The sequence below is a fragment of the Musa acuminata genome, chromosome BXJ3-8 (assembly GCF_036884655.1).
Source record: "Musa acuminata AAA Group cultivar baxijiao chromosome BXJ3-8, Cavendish_Baxijiao_AAA, whole genome shotgun sequence".
NCBI lineage: Eukaryota > Viridiplantae > Streptophyta > Magnoliopsida > Zingiberales > Musaceae > Musa > Musa acuminata.
This window is the reverse complement of record NC_088356.1, coordinates 26,503,613-26,526,516: the sequence shown is the minus strand read 5'-3', so window position 1 is coordinate 26,526,516 and position 22,904 is coordinate 26,503,613.

Below are 22,904 nucleotides of genomic sequence, written 5' to 3'. Positions count from 1 at the left end.
AGAGCCAAAAATAATATCGTCAACATAAATTTGCACAATAAGAAAATTATTTTCAAAATGTTTAATAAACAATGTAGTATCAACCTTGCCTTTGGTAAAATTATTTAAAATAAGAAAGGAACTAAGCCTTTTATACCAAGCTCTAGGAGCTTGTTTCAAGCCATAGAGAGCTTTAGTCAATTTGAATACATGATTAGGAAGAAGAGAATTTTCAAATCCGGGAGGTTGTTCGACATATACTTCTTCGGAAATAAAACCATTCAAGAAAGCACTTTTGACATCCATTTGAAATAGTTTAAAATTATTACTACTAGCATAGGCAAGGAGCATCCTTATGGCTTCTAATCGAGCCACGGGAGCGAAGGTTTCTTCGTAATCGATACCTTCTTCTTGGTTGAAACCTTTGACCACTAATCTAGCCTTGTTTCTAACCACGATACCATTTTCGTCTTGCTTGTTTCTAAAGACCCACTTAGTACCTATGACTAAGTGGTCACTTGGTCTAGGAACAAGCTTCCATACCTCATTCCTCTCAAATTGGTTCAATTCTTCTTGCATTGTAATGACCCAAAAATCATCTTTTAAGGCTTCGTCAATGCATTTAGGTTCAATTTGAGAAAGGAAAGCGGCGTTAGCACAAAAATTCTTGAAAGAAGAACGAGTTTGAACCCCTTTTGTTGTATCTCCTATAATTAGCTCCTTTTGATGAGCATCTACATACTTCCATTCTTTGGGTAAAGAAATTTCGGAAGAAGATGCATTCAAATGGCTATTTTGAGGAGGGGGTTCATTTAAATTCAAATTATCAAAACCAAGATCATCATCAAAATCATTTTTCTTTAAATCGAAAATTTCATTAAAAACTACATGAATAGACTCTTCTATTACTAAGGTCCTTTTGTTAAAGACACGAAAGGCTTTAGAAACGGAGGAGTAACCAAGAAAAATGCCTTCATCGGATTTAGCATCAAATTTGCCTAGGGCATCCTTTTCATTTAAAATGAAGCATTTACAACCAAAAACTTTAAAATATGAAATATTTGGTTTTTTGTTATTCCATAATTCATAGGGAGTTTTTGATAGAGATGGTCTTATTAGGACCCTATTCATGATGTAACAAGCCGTATTTACGGCTTCGACCCAAAAATATTTGGGTAAACTATGTTCATTTAACATAGTTCTTGCCATTTCTTGTAGGTTTCTATTTTTCCTTTTAACTACTCCATTTTGTTGAGGATTTCTTGGAGTTGAGAAGTTGTGATTGTACCCATTTACTTCGCAAAAATTTTGAAAGTCCCGGTTTTGAAATTCACCACCGTGATCACTCCGAATTGATGAAATCATGAAGCCCTTTTCGTTTTGAGTGAGTTTACAAAATTTAGAGAAACACTTGAAGCAATCACTTTTGTGAGCTAAGAAATAGGTCCAAGTGTATCTAGAGTAGTCATCCACAATCACAAAAGCATATTTGCTTCCACCTAGACTTGTTGTATCAATTGGTCCAAATAAGTCCAAATGGATCAATTGTAACGGTCTAGTGGTGCTAATTTGATTTTTTGGTTTGAAGCTTGTTTTTATTTGTTTGCCTAGTTGACATGCATCGCATACCTTATCCTTAATAAACTTCATATTTGGAATCCCTTGTACTAATTCTTGAGATGAGATTTTAGATATTGTTTTCATGCTTGCATGGCCTAATCTCCTATGCCAAAGCCAAGCATCATCATTTACGGCGGAGAAACACATTTCATTACTTAGTTCATTAAGATTGATGGTATAGACATTATTTTGTTTTAAAGCAATCATAGTTATGATTTGGTTTTTCAATAATGCACATATTTGATTCAAATCTAACGATATAACCTTTATCGCATAATTGACTAATGCTCAACAAATTATATTTCAATCCATCAACTAGTAACACATCATCAATAGAAAAACTTGATTTGTTACCTATGGTTCCCTTGCCAATGATTTTGCCTTTGTTGTTGTCTCCGAAGGTGACATAGCCTTCGTCCATACTAGTGAGCTTGGAGAATTGGGATGGATCTCCGGTCATATGCCTTGAGCATCCACTATCAAGATACCATCTCTTGCTCCTAGCATGTGATGGTGTATGTTTCTACAAGAAGGAATTATTTTTAGGTACCCATTTACTTTTGGGTGCCTCAAAAACTAACCTAACTTGTTTATCATGTTGCATAGACTTGATCATGGTTCCTTTAGGAACCCAAATCAATTTGTTCGGACTAATTTTCTTGAATGGACATTGGTAAGTTATATGTCCATATTTGCAACAAAAGTTGCAATTGCTTTGGTGTTGAACATGTAAGATAGGACCTTTAATGAAGGTGGTTGGATTTTGGTGAGTACTTCTCACAAATCCGATTCCACTCCTTTTAGGAACGTGACCCTTATTTGTAAGGATCATGTTTAAGGACTTGCTTCCGACCTCGAATTTCTTCAAGGTGTCCTTAAGTACCAAGTTCTCATTTTGGAGAGTTTCTAGATCATGGCATTTAGCACATGGAGCTAGACTATCATGATATTCAGTTTTTAATTTATCAAAATCACAAGTAAGACTATCATGCTCCTTTTTTAGCAATTTATATTTTCTACTAATTGTCTTACATTCATCAAATAACTCATGGAAGGCATTTAATAATTCATGATAAGGTAAATCTGCATTAATTAAATCCGTTACCTCTTCTTCGAAGGCCATTAGGGCGTAATGAGCAACTTGCTCGGTGTTGGACTCCTCTTCTTCGGACGTGCTTGAATCATCCCATGTTGCCTTGAGCACCTTCTTCTTTGATGCTTTCTTTTTGGCTTGTGGACAATCGTTTTTGTAGTGTCCCGGTTTCTTGCACTCATAGCAAATTACTTGGTCCTTCTTGTATTCGAATTTATTTTTTGTATTATTTTTAAATTTGTTTTTTTTTAAATATTTTTTAAATTTTTGAGTCAAAAGTGCAATGTCATTGTCACTGTCCTCATCACTTGATGTTCCTTTCAAGTGGTCTTCTTGTGATGTGAGTGCCATATCCTTCCTGTTCTTTGGAAGGGGGTTCTCGAGCTCATCATGAGCTTGACATGTCATTTCGTAGGTCATTAAAGACCCAATGAGTTCTTCAAGAGGGAATGTTTTAAGGTCTTTAGCCTCTTGAATGGCCGTAACTTTTGGATCCCAACTTTTTGGGAGAGATCTTAAGATTTTAGTTACTAGTTCAAAGTTAGTAAAACCTTTACCAAGAGCTTTGAGTCCATTGATGACATCCGTTAACCGGGTGTACATGTCTCCGATGGACTCACTTGGTTTCATTCGAAAAAGTTCATAAGAATGCACAAGGATGTTGATTTTGGACTCTTTCACTCGGCTAGTGCCTTCATGAGTGACTTCAAGATTTCTCCAAATATCAAAAGCCGAATCACAAATTGAAATGCGATTAAATTCATTTTTATCTAGTGCACAAAACAAGGCATTCATAGCCTTTGCATTTAAAGTAAAAACCTTTTTTTCTGATTCATTCCATTCGCTCATCGGAAGAGAAGATTTTTGAAATCCATTCTCGACAATAGACCAAAGCTCAAAGTCCATAGAAATGAGGAAGATCCTCATGCGAATCTTCCAATATGTGTAATCCGACCCATTAAACATAGGTGGTCGTGCAATAGAATGGCCCTCTTGCATGCCGGAGTAAGCCAACTCTCTTGGGTATTAAACCAAATATGAGAGATAACCTTGCTCTGATACCAATTGTTAGGATCGGAGCGGCACTAAGAGGGGGGGGGTGAATTAGTGCAGTGGATTAAAACGTTGGTTTCGACAAATCTTTCGTACGATAAGAACGGAACTTGAAAAGCTTAACTTGAAAGCGTATTCTTAAAGTTGCGCAGCAAAGGTAATAAGGAACTAAAGCATGTAAGAAGGTTTGCAGTAATGTAAATAGCAATAACGAAATGCAAATCAGAGATCACGTCGATTTTAGAGTGGTTCGGTCAAATGACCTACATCCACTTGCGAGGCCCCTCTTTGATGAGGCTCCCACCTTCCACTAGCAAATCTCTTAAAATGGAAGGGAAAATACCCCTCTTACAACCTTTTACAAGCAGTTCAACCTCTTACAAATTTTCAGCAAGAAATAAGGAGGAGAACTCTCTAGCAAATTGAAAACAAGAAAGGCAAAGACTCTTCTAAGACTTTTCTCTCAATCACTTGCTGCTCAAAGAGTTGTATTCTCAACTGAGACTTGAGGGGTATTTATAGGCCTCAAGAGGATTCAAATTTGGGCTCCAAAAATTTGAATTCTCTTATGTTCCCGATGCTGGCGGTGCCACCGCCCAGCGCTCGGGTGCTGGACGGTGCAACCACCTAGCCCAGGAGGTGTCACCGCCTAGCTCTCGGGTGCTGGGCGGTGCTACCGCCCAGCCAAGCGGTGCCACCGCCTAGCTCTCCGATTTCACTGGTTTGGCTTAATTTTAGCCCAAACCAAATCTGACTTTGGGCCCAGTTGGCCCCTAACCAGGATATAGGATTATCTCCTAATCCTAATCCTAATTACAAGTGAACTACATAATAAAAACACATCCTAAGCAAGCTTTCAACCGCGAACGTCGAGTCTTGTTTCGGTGAGCTTTCCGACGAACTTCTTCCGACGGACTCCCAGCAAGCTCCCGAACTTGTGATGACTTTAGCGAGTAGCCGAGCCTTCTCGGTGATCTCCGTGAACCTCCGACGATCTCTTCGGCGAACTTCCGAAAATTCCTGCAGGTTCCCGATTTCTTCTCGATTGGTTCCGGCAACATCTCCGACGATTCTTCGGACTCTTAAACGTCCATCGAACTTGACTCCGGTATACTTGCTTTGTGTTTTCTGGTTATCGTAGTTAATCCTGCACACTTAGCTCAATAATATGGATTAGATCAATTAACTCATCAATTGATTTTATCATCAAAATCCGAGATTCAACAACTACAGGACACTGAATGGGCCAAATAATAAGCCCAATTTAGCTATGATTCAAGCCCAATTGGCCCCTAATTGAGTTGGCATTGTTTCACTCCAATACCGACTCAAGTAAACCTAAAACTACTTCAATCTAGTTAATTATTACAAAGCATTAATCACATGTTGTCCTATATGTCATTGGTTCATCCGGCGCTTCATCTGATCCTTCTACGCATCGTCCTCTCCTTCGGCATATTACCCAATTAACATGTTGTCTTCACGTAATATCTAATCCCCTTAGCGTAATGCCCGATCTTCTTGGCTCGATGCCTAAACTCATGACATGATGCTTTCTGCCAATACATCGATCGATCCTTCGGCTCGATATATAATCTTTTGATATGTTCTACTTTGGCCCAACATTGATTCTTCCTGCTTTAATCAAAATTGTCTCTCCATGATCGTAGCTAGTCCTACATCACTCAAAACACATATTAGATCACAAACTTATCAATTGATTTCATCATCAAAATCTAAGACTCAACATAACATACATGATACTAAAGCATTAAAATTTTAAGCATTTATCACTTCATGCATTAAATCAACATTTTGATCATGATACCATTCATCATTTCATGATACCAAATATTCATCATTTCTCCCCCTATGTCATCAACAAAAAGAAGAAACATTTAACAAATATTTAGATCATGTACCTAAGATTTAGGGCATGCAAGCTAGAAGCTTTTGAGATGTTCAAGAAAGTAACTTTTGCTTCTTGAAATATGCAAGTTAGCAATTTTCTTTTGAGATGTGCAAGATAATTCTCTTTTTCCCTTTTGTCATTTAAGAAGGAAAGAAAGGAGAAGGGAAGGATTTAATGATGCAAAGATTTCAACCATCATGAACGAAAGAAAGATCAAGTCATTAAAGAAGCTCATGAATCAAATCTTTTCTATTGTAAATATTATGAGAAAGGAAATGATCTCAATTTAAAAGGAAAACTCAAGTTATGAAAAACCGAGAAATTTGAAAAATTATAAAGGAATTCATGCATTTGGAAGGTTTAACATGCTTAATTCTCTTATAATAAAATTAAATTATTCCTTATTGAATGGTTTTGTAAAAATATCTGCTAATTGATGCTTTGTATCAATAAATTCTAAAGATATATTATGATTGTTAACATGATCTCTAATAAAATGATGTCTAATATTAATATGTTTAGTTCTAGAGTGTTGAATGAGATTCTTGATTAAACATATTGCACTTGTGTTATCACATTTTATAGGGATATTTTTTAAATAAATTTTATAATCTTCTAAAGTATTTTTCATCCATATAACTTATGCACAACAAGCACCTATTACTATATATTTAACTTCGGTTGTAGATAATGCAACCGAGTTTTGTTTCTTAGAAGACCAAGAGATAAGTGCATGACCTAAGAGTTGACATGTTATGGATGTGCTTTTTCTATCTATTTGACAACCAGCAAAATCAGTATTGGTATAAGTAATCAATTCATGCTTTTAATAATCCCAAATTAGGAGTTCCTTTTAGGTATCTAAAAATCCTTTTAACAGCTTTTACATGAGATTGCTTGGGATTTGAGTGAAATCTAGCACATAGTCCAACACTAAACATAATATCAGGTCTAGTTACTGTGAGGTATAATAAACTACCTATCATACCCCTATAAATCTTTTGATTAAAACACTCTCCATTAATGTCCATATCTAATTTTGTAGAAGTGCTTATTGGTGTATTTATTACTAGTCATAGGTGCCCTACAAGCCAATCACATGAGTGATGGCACGTGTGACATGACATGCAGTCTTTTTGCTTATTATTATTATTTGATATTTTATCACTTTATATTGCTTATTGCTTGAATATATTGTGATGTCCATAGATATGTTCAATGGGAATCATATCGTGATGAGATCATAATAATGAGACCAATTCGCCTTTAAACATAAATCCTAAATAATCCTAGTCATAGGTTACTCGAGAAGGACATCGAGATAACCGAACATACTAGTGTGTTGTATATCTGTCCATATGATGGATGCATCTAGTCTCATAGTTGCTCGTGTGGGGACACTAGGGATACAATACAGGTGCTCATTGGAGAATGAGTTCACTGATTGATCCACTTACGAAATGCTGGATGGTTGATGATGCCTGATTGTCAGACAACGATTTCGTAGTCCCAATGGTGTATCTGGTCCTTAGACTTGAGATACTAAGAATGTTCTGTATGAGTACTCCACTCTTTGATACCAGACTTATAGGTTTGAAGGTTTCAGATCTAACACAATCGGTCATCGGGAGTAGTAGCCAACCTTACGAGGATTATTGAGTGTCGATAGAAGATCATCCACTCTCGATGTCGTGAGAGCAATGTCCCACGTGTTCTTGCTCAAACAAATCCCTAGCCAAGGTCATTCGGATTGAGAGAGAAACAGTTCTTCGAGAGAATCCGATTAGAGCGAGACTCGAGTAGAAACCATATGGGTCTGACAACACAATGCCCGATATACGATCTCTGGGATATTAGATGGATGAGGGACTATAGGTACATGGTAACTGAGGACAAGCAGGTCCAATGGATTCGATTCCCTTATATCGTTTGGGGATTGCGACGTAATGGCCTAGTTCGTTTGTAGTCGATGAGTCGAGTGAATTATTATGGATATAATAATTCATTGAGCCAGAAGGAGTTCTGATAAGTATGACTTATGGCCAGCTCGATATTGGGCCTAGAGGGTCACACACATATGATAGGAATTGCGATGAGTAGAGGTTCGGATATGAGATATCTACTAGAGCCCCTATTTTATTGGATATCCAATAAGCCCTTGAATTATTGAATCTTATAGATGAGATCCAATAAGAGCCAATAAGAGATTATTAGATAGAGATATACTAATCTAAGAGGTTTAGATGAAGATCTAATACCCAATAAGGTAGGATCCATTAGAGTTAAGTTACTAGTAGACCTCTATAAATATGAGAGAACCAATGGTTCATAGGCTAGAGCCTTTTTGGTTACCATCTCCTATTCTCCTCCCCTTCTCCTCCTCAGATAACAAGCTTGGAGTTTTGAGGAGCATTGTCGCAACCCTACTATGCGGATCACCGCTAGAGAGGAGGACGCTTGACCTCCTTCACCCTCTCCTAGAGATCTGTAAGGATTTAGGGATATACAATCTCCCTAAGTAACACAATCTTCGCACGACGATGAGCACATCTTTTAGGAAATTAGGGATTTTTTATTTTAATGTTCTTCCGCTACGTATGTAATGTCACCCCTAGATTTCGCAACATTTATTGCCTTAGCACTATCCGTATTAAACCGTTTTAATAGATCTAATGCATACTTAGTTTGACTAACAAAAGTTTCATCACTAAGTTATTTGATTTGTAAACCTAGGAAAAAGGTTAATTCCCCCATTAAACTCATTCCAAACTCTTAGCTCATACACTTGGCAAAAGACTTACATAAAGGCTCATTTGAAGAACCAAAAATGATATCAACAACATAAATTTGAACTATAAAAAATTATTTTCAAAATATTTAATAAATAATGTAGTATATGTTAGGAACGAGTCGGCACTAAGAGGGGGATGTGAATTAGGGCAGCGGATAAAAATGACATATTTAAAAAACTTTTGGAAAACTTCATACGATAAAACTCTTAACTCTACGAAAACCATTTTGGAAAGACGTTTGACTCGAATAAGTTTGTGAGTAGAGAGGAGGGGATTGAATAGTTTGCAATGAAATAAAGTAGATAGTAAAGCATGCACTAAGAAGAGAACATGCCAATTTTATAGTGGTTCGGTCATACGACCTATATCCACTATTGACACCTCCTCTAATGAGGTCACTAGTTTCCACTATTGATCTTTCTTGAAGGGCAAAGATCAATCACCCCTTTACAGAACTTTCACAAGTGGCTCACTCTCCTTTTACAAACTTTCATACTTAGAAATGATGGAGTTGAACTCTCAACTTTTGTAAGTTATTTCACTATAGTTTCGGTTCAGTTCTTATCACTTCTCTGTGCTTTACTAGCTGAGAAGTAAGGGGTATTTATAGCCCTCAATTAGCTTTAGAATTAGAACAAAAAAATGTCTCATCTCGGGTTTCTCGGGTACTGATGGTACAACCGCTTGTGTTGGGTGATACCACCACCTATAGCACTAACACTAGGTGATACCACCACTTGGGAGAATGTGTCTAGGCGTTACCATTACCCAGACTGGTGGTACCACTACCTAATAGCATGGAAAAGTGTGCTCTTGACTTTTTCAGCTCATGGGCGGTTCCTCCTAACTTTGGGTGACCGAATGGACCTTCTACTTGGCCCAAAACAGTCCCAACTTAGGCCCAATGGGCTCATAATTGAGTTGGAATGGTTACATTCTAAACTAACCCAATTACGACCTAAACTAACTTGATCTAGACAAATATTACAAAGCATTTAATCAAATATTTTCTAGCATATCATTGGTTCATCGGCGCTTCATCCAATCCTTCGGCGCATCATCCTCTTTTGTGACCTTTTGCCCAATTAGCATGTTGACCTCCGCAACTCCGATCTCCTTGGTGCAATGTCTGCTCTTCTAGGCTTGATGCTCGAACTCATGGCATTAAGCCTTCTGCCAAAACGTCGACAGATCCTCCGGCTCAACGTCCAATCTTCTGACATGTTTCACTCCTGTCTAACATTGATTCTTCTGGTTTTAATTATCTTTCCTGATCGAAGTTAGTCTTACATCACTCAAAATGCAGATTAGATCACAAATACATCAATTGATTTAATCATCACAATATGAGATTCAATAATCTTTCCCTTTTTTATGATGACAACCAATTGATGACAGAGTTAACCTTAGCTCCCCCTATTAATATGCCATATTGATAGAACCTTGAATTCAAATTGAATTCAAGTCAAAGAAATTATAATCATGAATCCAAGCAACATGTAATCATAAAATCATATATAATCAAAATTTCAATACATCATTCCATATATGATTGTCATCATAACTTCTCCCCCTTTGTCATCAACAAAAAGGTGAAGTGCAACTTGCAATTTTTGAGACATAATTTTAAATTATTGCATAATTTTAAGTCTTTGAAATATCATTGCATATATCAATACTCAATTGTCATGCTCAAATTTTTAATTTTTTTAAATCACTTAGAAAGGGAAGCATGAATTTTTTTTATATTTTTTTATTTTTATTTATGAACTAATTTAAAAACAACTCATGAAAAGCATCAAGTAATTTCAAAGTAAACTAAGGGGGTTTTGGTTACCTCGTCGTTGAAAGTCATTAAGGCACAGTTCGTCACCTTTGTCTTTATTGGTTTGCTTCTCATCTTCGAATGAGCTCGATTCGTCCTAAGCCACCTTGAATACGTTCTTCTTCTTTGACAACTTCTTCTTTTTAAGTTCATTTTTACTTTTTGATTCTTGTTTTAAGAACTTTTTAAGCTTTATTGTGAAAAGTTTAAGGTCATCATCATCATCACTTGAGTTATCACTGAAGTGGTATTCTATTATTCGAAGTGCCAAATCCTTCTTGTTCTTTGGAAGGTTATTCTCATGTTCATCAAGTTCATCATGTGCCTTGCACGTCATTTCATATGTCATCAATGAACCAATAAGTTCTTCTAGTGAAAAATTATTTAAGTTCTTTGATTCTTGTATTATCGTTACTTTCGAATCCTAAATTTTAGAAAGAGATCGTAAAACTTTATTAATAAGTTCAAAATTTGAAAAACATTTGCCAAGAGCTTTTAAACTATTGATTACATTGGTAAAACGGGTGTACATGTTAACAATAGTTTTGCTTGGCTTCAAACAAAATAATTCGAAATCATGTATCAAAAGTTTGACTTTAGACTATTTAACTCTATTCGTGCCTTCGTGTGTGATTTCAAGAGTGTGCCAAATCTTATAAGCCATTTCAAAAATAGAAACTTGATTAAATTCATTTTTGTCTAAGGCGCAAAATAGAGCGTTCATAGCTCTAGCATTTAAAGAAAACATTTTCTTCTCTGAATCAATCCATTCATTCATTGGTCTAGAGGGTTTTTGAAAGCCATCTTTAACAATACTCTATAAATTAAAATAAAAAAAAGCAAGAAAATTCTCATTCGAGTTTTCCAATATTTGTAGTCCATCCTATTGAATATAGGAGGACGCATGATAGAGTGACCCTTTTAAAAGCCGAAAAGAGTCATTTCTCTTAGGTGTTAAACCAAATGAGAAAAATGTGGCTCTGATACCAACTGTTAGGAACGAGTCGACACTAAAAGAGAGAGGGGAGGGTGAATTAGTGCAGTGGATAAAAACGACAGATTTAAAAAACTTTTAAAAAACTTCGTACGATGAAACTCTTAGTTCTATGAAAACCATTTTGGAAAGACGTTTGACTCAAATAAGTTTGTAAATGAGTAGAGAGGAGGGGATTGGATAGTTTGCAATTAAGTAAAGTAGAATGCAGTAAAGTACGCACCAAGAAGAGAACATACCAATTTTATAGTGGTTCAGTTGTGTGACCTATATCCACTACCAACACCTCCTTCAACGAGGTCACCAGTTTCCACTATTGATCTTTTTTGAAGGGCAAAGATCAATCACCTCTTTACAGAACTTTCATAAGTGGCTCACTCTCCTTTTACAAACTTTCACACTTAGAAATGATGGAGGTGAACTCTCAACTTTTGTAAGCTATTGCACTATAGTTTTGGTTTAGTTCTTATCACTTCTCTATGCTTTACCAACTGAGAAGTAAGGGGTATTTATAGCCCTCAATTGGCTTCAGAATTAGAGCCAAAATGGGTCTTATCTCAGGTTTCCCGAGTACTAGCGGTACCACCACCTGTGCTGGGCGGTACCACCACCTGCAGCACTGACACTGGGCTAGGAGACTATGTCTGGGTGCTACCATCGTCCCAACTGGCGGTACCACCATCTGACAATATTGAAAAGTGTGCTCTTGACTTTTCCAGCTCATGGATGGTTCTTCCTAACTTTGGGTGACCGAATGGGTCTTCTACTTGGCCCAAAACATTCCCAACTTAGGCCCAATGGGCCTCTAATTAAGTTGGAATGGTTACATTCTAAACCAACCCAATTACAACCTAAACAAACTCGATCTAGACAAATATTACAAAGCGTTTAATCAAATATTTTTTGGTATGTCATTGGTTCATTAGTGCTTCGTCCAATCATTCAGCGCATCATCCTCTTTTGCGGCCTTTTGCCCAATCAGCATGTTGACCTCCGTAACTCCGATCTCCTTAGTGTAATGTCCACTCTTCTAGGCCCAATGCCTGAACTCATGATACGAAGCCTTCTGCTGATATGTTGACCGATCTTTCGGCTCGACATTTAATCTTCTGACAGATTCCACTCCGGCCCAACATTAATTCTTCTTGCTTTAATTGTCTTTCCTTATTGAAGCTAGTCCTGTGTCACTCAAAATGTAGATTAGATCACAAACATATCAATTGATTTCAACATAAAAAACTGAGATTCAATAGTATCGACCTTACTTTTCATAAAATTATTCTTAATTAGAAAGAAACTAAGTCTCTCATACCAAGCCCTTGGGGCTTGTTTTAAACTATGGAGAGCCTTAGACAATTTAAAAACATGATTCGTAAAAGTGGTATTCTCAAATCCGGGTGATTGTTCAACATAAACTTCTTAGAAAATAAAGCCATTAAGAAAAACACTTTTAACATCCATTTCAAATAACTTAAAATTATTACAACTAGCATAGGCAAGAAGAATCCTTATGGCTTCAAGTCTAGCCACAAGAGTGAAGATTTATTCATAATCGATACCTTCTTTTTGGTTAAGACCTTTGGCCACTAGTCTAGTCTTGTTTCTAACCATGATACCAAGTTCATCTTGCTTATTTCGAAACTTGGGGTTGATCTCTTTAGGGGATCGGCCTCCTTGGAACTCTATAGGGGTTCCTCCCTCCAAGTTGCTGCTCAAAGGCTGCAGAAAAGATTCATCTATTGCTTGAGAAAAGAGGAGGAATACATGGCTATTTATAGGGCTTCTAAACCCTAACTCCTAATATGACTCCTACTTAAGACTCTTACTTCTGACCAACTCCTAATGGGACTCCTACTCAAGACTCCTATTCCCTTACAACACCTAATTCTTATCTAAGAAAAAACCTCCTACATGAATGTCCCTCTCAATTAGGACTCTCCTAACTAGAGTCCTAACAGAATGTCCCTCTCAATTAGGACTCTCCTAGCTAGAGTCCTAACAGAATGTCCCTCTCAATTAGGACTCTCCTAGCTAAGGTCCTAACAGTTTTACATGAATGTCCCTCTCAATTAGGACTCTCCTAGCTAGAGTCCTAACAAACCCGCCCTCTTCAAATCAGCCTTGTCCTCGAGGCTGACGATTCATGAATTTTGGGAATTTGATCTTCAAGTCATCATAGTTCTCCAAAGTGGCATCTTCTGTTAGTAGGTTTGCCCACTGTATTAGCAATTCAGTAGTGGATCATCGTTGTCGAGTCATAATTCGTCGATTAATAATGACACTTGGCTGAGTCTGAAGTCCTCCTTGGGTAGTCATATTTGGTGGGTGGCTTTGGGCTATCTCCAAGCACCTATTTACAACTTCTGTCTGGCTGTCGGTTTGTGAGTGATATGCCATACTCCTTTTCAATTTAGTACTCTTATAGTGTAATTCGTTTGAGTCCCAATTGTAATGAGCTACGGAGCTTGGTGCTTCCTCCAATTTTTTTATAATCTTACTAGTCTCTGAATCTTCCTGCCATTCCATCTTAATATCCTCAAGGAAGTCGCTGGTCGGAAGTGAAATGGCCAAAACTTCAGCTTGCTCGGGTAGCTGCGAAAGCGCATCTGCAAGAACATTCTCTTTCCCCTTTTTGTAAGTTATTTCATAATCAAATCCAAGAAGTTTTGTTACCCAGTTTTGCTGCTCAGGGGATGATATCTTTCGCTCCAAAAAGTTCTTAAGGCTTTTATGGTCGGTTTTAATTTGAAATCGTCGACCAATCAAGTAAGGTCTCCACCTCGTTGTTGCGCGCACAATGGCAAGCATCTCCTTATCATATGTTGACTTATTTTGATGGGAGGGAGATAATGCCTTGCTAGTGTATGTGAGTGGTCGACCATCTTGCATGAGAATTGCTCCAATTCCGACTCCAGATGCGTTGGCCTCAATAATGAAGGGTCGGTTGAAATCTGGTAGTGTTAGCACCGGCGTCGTCGTCATGGCTGCCTTAAGTTTGTCGAAGGCAATGGAGGCTCTGTCCGACCATTGGAAGACATCTTTTTTCAGAAAGGAAGTAAGTGGTGCACTGATCTCTCCATAGTTTTTCACGAACTTGCAGTAGTAGCCTGTTAAACCCAGAAAGCCATATAGCAATTTTATGTTCCTCGGGGACAGCCAATTTTGCATTGCTCCAATTTTGAAGGGGTCTACTGCCACACCTTCCTCTGATATGATATGCCCAAGATATTCCACCTTCTTTTGAAGAAAGAAAAAATTCATAGTGGTTATTGTGTGTTCAAAAGGTGGTTTTCGGTATGTCTTCTTCGCATACTCGTATTTGATGATACCCGGATCGAAGGTCCAGCTTTGTGAAGATTTGTGCTCCCTTTCATCTTGCAACTCATCTACTACTGGAATAGGGTATTTATCCTTGATGGTTATGCCATTGAGAGTTCGGTAATCAACACATAATCGCCATATTCCATCCTTCTTTCGTATGAGGAGTACCGGTGAAGAGTAGGGGCTACAACATGGCCGAATAACTCCTGTTTTGAGCATCTCTTTTACAATCCTTTCTATTTCATCCTTCTGGAGATGTGGATACTGATATGGCTGAGCATTTGCTAGAGATTGGCTTGGAAGAATCGTTATACAATGATCATGCCGACGGGTAAGAGGTAGGTTGTGTAGTTCGTCAAATATATCTGAAAATTCAGCAAGCAAAGGAAGTAGATTTGGATCTTCCAATTTTGTTGGCTCTCCCTTAGTTTGCTGCTCAAGTTGTACTAAAAAGCCACTGCATGCTTTATGCAAAACCTTCTTCATTTGTTGTGTGCAAATCATCGTTACGTCGCCCCCACGTTTCCCGTGCAGTATCACCTGTTTCTCCTTACTGTAAAATTTCATAATTAGTTTCATATAATTCCAAGAAAAATCACCCAATGTTGTCAACCATTTAATTCTGAGCATGGCCTCATGATCATCAAGAGGGAGAAGGAAGAAATATGCAATTATCTCTTGGTCCTGCAGTAATAGTTTCTCCTACGGGCGCCTACGATCACACTTCAAAATCCGTCTATCGGTGACCTTAACATCAAACCTGCAACGATTCTCGATAGGTAATGCCATTCAGATAGCAACCTTACTGTTTAGGATATTATTAGTGCTGCCCGTGTCGATGAAAACAGTGATTAGTTGTTGTTTGAGAAGGCCTCCAACTTTCATCATTTGCGGGTTTGAGTAGCCGGCTAGTGCATGTACCGTAACTTCGGTCAGTTGTGGCTCTTCTTCTGCATTTTCTTCTTTATGTTCAATGCTCTCTTTTGGATGTTCAATGACCTTTTCTTCTACTGGTTCAATGATAAAAAGACTCCCTTTACTACAGCGATGCTCATGGCTCCACGGCTCGTCGCAATGCCAACATAACCCCTTCGCAGATCGCTCCTGAAGCTCTTCTCTTGTCAACCTTTTTGGTGCACGGACTCGGTCAACAGTAGGGGGGGCTAAGGGCTTCAATATTACTGGTTGAGGAGTGACCCTAGTCCTTCGAACTTCATGGTTCAATTGCTCCTCTTGATGTCGTGCGAAAGAGATGGCTGCCATAAGCGTGTACAGTTGTCGCGCTTTAACTTCTCCTCGGATCTCTGGCTTCAAGCCCTCAATAAAGGTCCTCAATAGCTGTTTTTAAGACCAATCAAGTGTTTGATTAGATAACCTTTCAAACCTGGTTTGGTACTCCTGAATGGTGGAGGTTTGTCGAATCTTTGCTAGTTGTCCGTCAATATTCTCGTAATCGGTTGGTCTGAAGCGGATCAGCAGTCCTTCTTTGAATTGTTGCCATGAAAGGACTCCATAAGTATGTTCAAACCAGTCAAATCACTGTATAGCATCCCCTTCAAGATGTATAGCTGTAATTTTCACCATAGATGCATCCGCGGTTTTGTGGTACCGAAAATATCGCTCCGCGTGCAAGATCCAACCAATCGGGTCTCCTTCTTCGCATCTAGGGAAGTCCACCCTTATGCATGGATAGTTGGGATCGATCATAGAGCCTTCCCTCCCTTGGAACTCATCTCTTCGGGCCTGGTGCGATTGGGCAAAGCTCTCTCCGTGATATGATTTTTTCGGGCTTAGTAGTCGGCCCAATTTGAGTTCGGTAAAGAGCGTCCGAATCTTATCCTCCATTCGTGCCTCCAAGGCTTCGAATTTAGCATCGATTGCCTCCTTATGTAATATCCCATTAGTCCCACATCGGAAGTGGGGAATGTGTATGATTAGCTTATAAGGGCCTAATGAGTGTACTACGTTACCTCCCGCTTAAGCATTTTGGTCCGCCGTTGAGGACCAAAATGGAGTTATTGGCCAGTTAGCTCATCAAACCCGGGTCGTGACATATGGTATCAAAGCCGACCTAGCATTAGGGCAGGGTGAGATGGCTCGAGTAGGAAAGGGCTACCCGTGGATGGAGTCGAGAACTCATCACGGCGTGGAGCCACCACTGAGTTAAACCTCACATGCACTATGCTAGGGTTCGATCTGGGTTATGTCGGGCCTTGATGAGGACGTCAAGCTAATTGGGTTACCTCCCGCTTAAGCATTTTGGTCCGCCGTTGAGGACCAAAATGGAGTTATTGGCCAGTTAGCTCATCAAACCCGGGTTGTGACATAATATTATAATGTAATATCCCATTAGTCCCACATCGGAAGTGGGGAATGTGTATGATTAGCTTATAAGGGCCTAATGAGTGTACTACGTTACCTCCCGCTTAAGCATTTTGGTCCGCCGTTGAGGACCAAAATGGAGTTATTGGCCAGTTAGCTCATCAAACCCGGGTCGTGACATATGGTATCAGAGCCGACCTAGCATTAGGGCAGGGTGAGAGGGCTCGAGTAGGAAAGGGCTACCCGTGGATGGAGTCTGGAGCCACCACTGAGTTAAACCTCACATGCACTATGCTAGGGTTCGATCTGGGTTATGCTAGGGTTCGATCTGGGTTATGTCGGGCCTTGATGAGGACGTCAAGCTAATTGAGTTGGGGATAATGTAATATCCCATTAGTCCCACATCGAAAGTGGGGAATGTGTATGATTAGCTTATAAGGGCCTAATGAGTATACTACATTACCTCCCGCTTAAGCATTTTGGTCCGCCGTTGAGGACCAAAATGGAGTATTGGCCAGTTAGCTCATCAAACCCGGGTCGTGACACCTTAGATGCCATAGTATATGCCTCCAAATCTATGATGTTAAGATCTCTCTTTTGTTGTCAGGTTAAAGGCATGTATAGGTTGAGAGAAGTGATGGTCGAAAGGGTTGGTGGATCGGTGGATGTAGGCTACGATTTAGGCTTGTTTTGTGGCTGTTTTGGGTGCAGTTTGAGGGTGTGGTTTGGTTAGGGCTGTGGATGAAAGTTTTGGATCTGTGGTAGATGAAAATTTATAGCAACACAAAAATCGGTTTTAGAGATGAATTCCTCAATAGATCAATCTTAGATGGAAGCCAAGATGATCTATAAAGTGTATAAGAAATTTCATTCAAAAAAGATTGCAAATAGATGGGTTAAGACAACAATATGCGGTTGAAATTTTCTGCAGCATAGATTTTTAAGTATAGCAGATTGGACGTAAAAGATCAGAAGTTTATATTGAGAATTTTTTGATGAAACCAAAGGGAAATCCACTATTAGGAAGTGTCAAAGCTATCATAAAAATTTCGTAGAGATTTGGATAGAAACAACGTAGTATCAAGATCAAACAATCAGTGCTATGCGGCTGAAATTTTACGGTGCAGATTTTCAAGTATAGCAGATTAGATGTAAAATATCAACGGTTTATATTGAGAATTTTTTGACAAAACCAAAGGAAAATCTGCTGTTAGGAAGTGTCAAAGATTTCATAAAATTTCGTGGAGATTTGGATAGAAAAAACATAGTAGCAAGATCAAACAGACAGTGCTATACGGTCGGAATTCTGTAATGTATCTTTCGTCGTAGAGATGAAAACTTTATGACGAAAAGTTTATGCAGCAATATAGGAATAATTTTTTTGGGATTTTCAAATAAAGATAACTAAATTGCAGCAGCAGTAAGGAAGAAAACCAGAACCTGTTGCAATTCACGGGGAGATCAAAAGATAATCCGTAGTGGTGGAGATGATGGCGGAATTCGGCGATGATCTTTTAAGCAATTGTGGGAATTGCTTTGGACGGTTGTGGAGGGTTGATGGATGGCTGTGGAAGGGCAGCGAGATGCCAAGAACGCTGCTCTGATACCAGGTGATAGAACCCTTACAGATTCTAAACTTGGGGTTGATCTCTTTAGGGGATCGGCCTCCTTGGAACTCTATAGGGGTTCCTCCCTCCAAGTTGCTGCTCAAAGGCTGCAGAAAAGATTCATCTTTTGCTTGAGAAAAGAGGAGGGATACATGGCTATTTATAGGGCTTCTAAACCCTAACTCCTAATATGACTCCTACTTAAGACTCTTACTTCTAACCAACTCCTAATAGGACTCCTACTCAAGACTCCTATTCCCTTACAACACCTAATTCTTCTCTAAGAAAAAACCTCCTACATGAATGTCCCTCTCAATTAGGACTCTCCTAACTAGAGTCCTAACAGAATGTCCCTCTCAATTAGGACTCTCCTAGCTAGATTCCTAACAGAAGGTCCCTCTCAATTAGGACTCTCCTAGCTAAAGTCCTAATAGTTTTACATGAATGTCCCTCTCAATTAGGACTCTCCTAGCTAGAGTCCTAACAGAAGAATCCTTATGGCTTCAAGTCTAGCCACAAGAGTGAAGATTTATTCATAATCGATACCTTCTTTTTGGTTAAGACCTTTGGCCACTAGTCTAGTCTTGTTTCTAACCATGATACCAAGTTCATCTTGCTTATTTCGAAAGATCTAAATTAGTACCAATTACCAAATGGTCACTAGGTCTAGGAATAAGCATCCATACCTCATTTCTCTCAAATTGATTTAATTCCTCATGCATTGTAATGACTCATGAATCATCTTTTAGGGCTTTGTCAATTCATTTAGGTTCAATTTGAGATAAAAAGGCTGCATTTGTATAAAAAATTTTAAGAGAAGAATGAGTTTGAACACCTTTTGATGTGTCTCCAATGATTAGCTCCTTAGGATGAGCATCCACATACTTCCAATCCTTAGGTAAGGATTCTTTGGAAGAAGATGCATCCAAGTAGCTAGTGGGAGGAGAGGTTTCATTCAAATTTAAAGCATCAAAATCATTTTTCTTAAATTCAGAAATCTCATTAAAAATAACATGAATAGATTCTTCTATAACTAAAGTTCTTTTATTAAACACAAAAAATGATTTCGAAGTAGAAGAATATCAAAGAAAAATGCATTCATCGGATTTGGTACCAAATTTTCCTAAGGCATCTTTTTCATTTAAAACAAAATATTTACAACTGAAAAACTTTAAAATATGAAACATTGGGTTTCTTGTTATTCTACAATTTATAAGGAGTTTTGGAAAGTATTGGTCTTACTAGAACCCTATTCATGATATAGCATGCCATGTTAACGGCTTTGACTCAAAAATATTTGGGTAAACTATGTTCGTTTAATATGGTTCTTGCCATTTCTTATATACTCCTTTTTTTTTTTTTTTTAACTACTCCATGTTATTGTGGGTTTCTTGGAGTAGAGAAATTATAGTTGTACCCATTTGATTCACAAAAGTTTTGAAAATCATAATTTTGAAACTCACGATCGTGATCACTCCATATAGATGAAATCATAAAGCCTTTTTCATTTTGAATAAGTTTACAAAATTTTAAAAAACACTTAAAATGATCACTTTTGTGTGCTAAGATGTCTAAATGTATCTACTATAATCATCAACAATTACAAAAGCGTATTTGCTACCTCCTAGGCTTGTTGTATCAATTGGTCCAAATAAATATATATGGATCAATTGCAATGGTCTAGAGATGCTTATTGATTCTTTGACTTGAAACTATATTTTATTTATTTTCTTAGTTAACATGCATCACACATTTTGTCTTTGACAAACTTGATGCTAGGGATTCCTCTTACAAGTTCTCTAGATGAAATTTGGGAGATTATTTTCATGCTAGCATGACCTAACCTCCTATGCCAAATCCAGAATCATTGTTTAAAACTGAAAAGCAAGTTTTATTACAAAACTCATCAAGATCAATAGTATAGATATTGTTGGTCCTTAAGGTAATCAAAGATCTATTCAGGTGTGGTATTTCTATAATGCAAGCATTAGATTCAAACTCGATGTTGTAACCTTTATCACATAATTGATAATGCTTAGTAAGTTATGCTTTAAACTATCTACTAATAAAATATTTTCAATCAAAAGTTTTGATTTGTTACCTATATTTCTTTTTTCAATAATTTTTCTTTTGTTGTTGTCTCCGAATGTGACAAATCCTTCATCTTGGCTAGTGAACTTAGAAAAGTGTGTTAGATCTCTAATCATGTGCTTTGAGTATCCACTATCAAGGCACCATTTCTTGCTCGTAGCTTATGATTGTAGATATATCTATAAGAAATAGGGTTTTCTTTTAGGTACCCATTTAACCTTAGGTTTCTCATAAATAGATCTACCTAACTTATCATTTTGTATTGAGTCATTTAAGGTTCCTTTAGAGACCCAAATTAACTTATGTGGACTATACCTTTTAAATGAATATTTATGAGCATAATGTCCAAATTTACAATAAAAGTTACACTTATTTCGGGGTGAAACATGCAAAGTTGGACCTTTAACAAAGATGGTTGGCATTTGGTGAGTGTTACTCGCAAAGCCAATTCCATCTCTTCTATGAACATGATCCTTATTAGCAAGGATCATATTTAAGGATTTGTTTCCTTTTTTAATTTTTTCTAAGGTTTCATGTAGTAATAAATTTTCCTTTTTAAGTGATTTTAACTCTTCACATTGAGTATAAGGAGGCAATATTTCATTATCATGCTTAATCTTTAATCTATTAAATTCACTAATAAGAGAGGCATGTTCTTTTTTTAATAATTTATACTTTTTACTGACTAATTTACATTCATTAAATAAATTATGAAAAACATTTAACAATTCATCAAAGGATAAATAGGTTTCGATTGAGTTACTTACCTCATCGCCAAGTGCCATTAAAACGTAGTTAGCAGCTTCTTTGTTGGTTGGCTCCTCATCTTTTGATGTGCTTGAATCATCCCAAGTAGTTTTCCATGCTTTCCTCTTCTTCAGTTGCTTCTTCTTCACTTGGAGACATTCACTTTTGAAGTACCCCGGCTTCTTGCATTCGTAAAAAATTATTTGGTCCTTTTTAAGTTCACTTTTGTTTTTAGTGTCATGTTTAGTTTTGTTTCTTTTTATAAATTTTTTAAATTTTTTTATTAGAAGTGTCAAGTCATCATCATCACTTAAGTTTTCTCTCAAGTGATCTTCTTGAGTTCTAAGTGTCAAATCCTTCCTGTTCTTTGAAAGGTTATTCTCAAGTTCTTCGGAAGGTTATTCTCAAGTTCTTCATGTGCATTGCATGTCATTTCATAGGTCAACAAAGACCCGATAAGTTCTTCGAATGGAAAGTTGTTCAAGTCCTCGGCTTCTTGAATTACAGTTACTTTAGGATCCTAACTCTTTGGAAGGGATCTTAATATCTTATTAACGAGTTCAAAATTAGAAAAACTTTTACCAAGTGCTTTTTGACCATTGACGACATCCGTAAACCAGGTGTATAACTATGAACCAAAAGATTGATTTTTGACTCCTTAACCTTACTTATGCCTTTGTGTGATTTCAAGTGTGTGCCAAATCTCATATGCCATTTCGCAAATAGAAACTTGATTGAATTCATGTTTATCCAAAGCACAAAACAAAGCATTCATAGGTTTGGCATTCAAAAAGAAAGTCTTCTTCTCCAAATCATTTCATTAATTCATTATAAGAGAAGACTTTTGAAATCCATTTTCAACGATATTCCATAACTTAAAATCCATAGAAATCAAGAAAATCCTTATTCTAGTTTTTCAATATATGTAATCCGTTCCATTGAATATTGAAGGACATGTGATAGAATGACCCTCTTGATTGCCGAAAAAAGCCATTTCTCTTAGGTTTTCAACCAAATTGAGAGTATCCTAGCTCTGATACCAATTGTTAGGATCAAGTTGGCACTAAGGCGGGAGGGGGCGGGGAGGGTGAATTAGTGCTAATAAAAATATTACGTCGAATCAAAAATTTTATTTCAATTTAAACCCGTATCGAAAATGCATTAATCGTTAAAAAGGTGTGAAGAGAAGTAAGCAATCAAGTTAATAAGAAAAAGCAGAATAGGAATGACACTTAGTACTTTTATAACACTTTCACACCCCAACACTTAAAGATTTTTGTTCACCCTTTGTTACTCTTTCATGCAAAAAAGAGTGGGATATTTATAGGCTCCAATGGCTTTAAAAATGAAGTCAAAAAGTGTCTTATCCCAAGTTTTCGGGATATTGACGGTATCACCATCATTATTGGGCGGTACCACTACCTGAGACTTTGATATTGGGTGGTACCACCGCCCAATCTGGTGGTACTATCGCCTGATAGAGCCTTAGAGGCTAGGCTCTAGTGGTACCACTACTTGATAGCATTAACTATCGATGGTACCACCGCC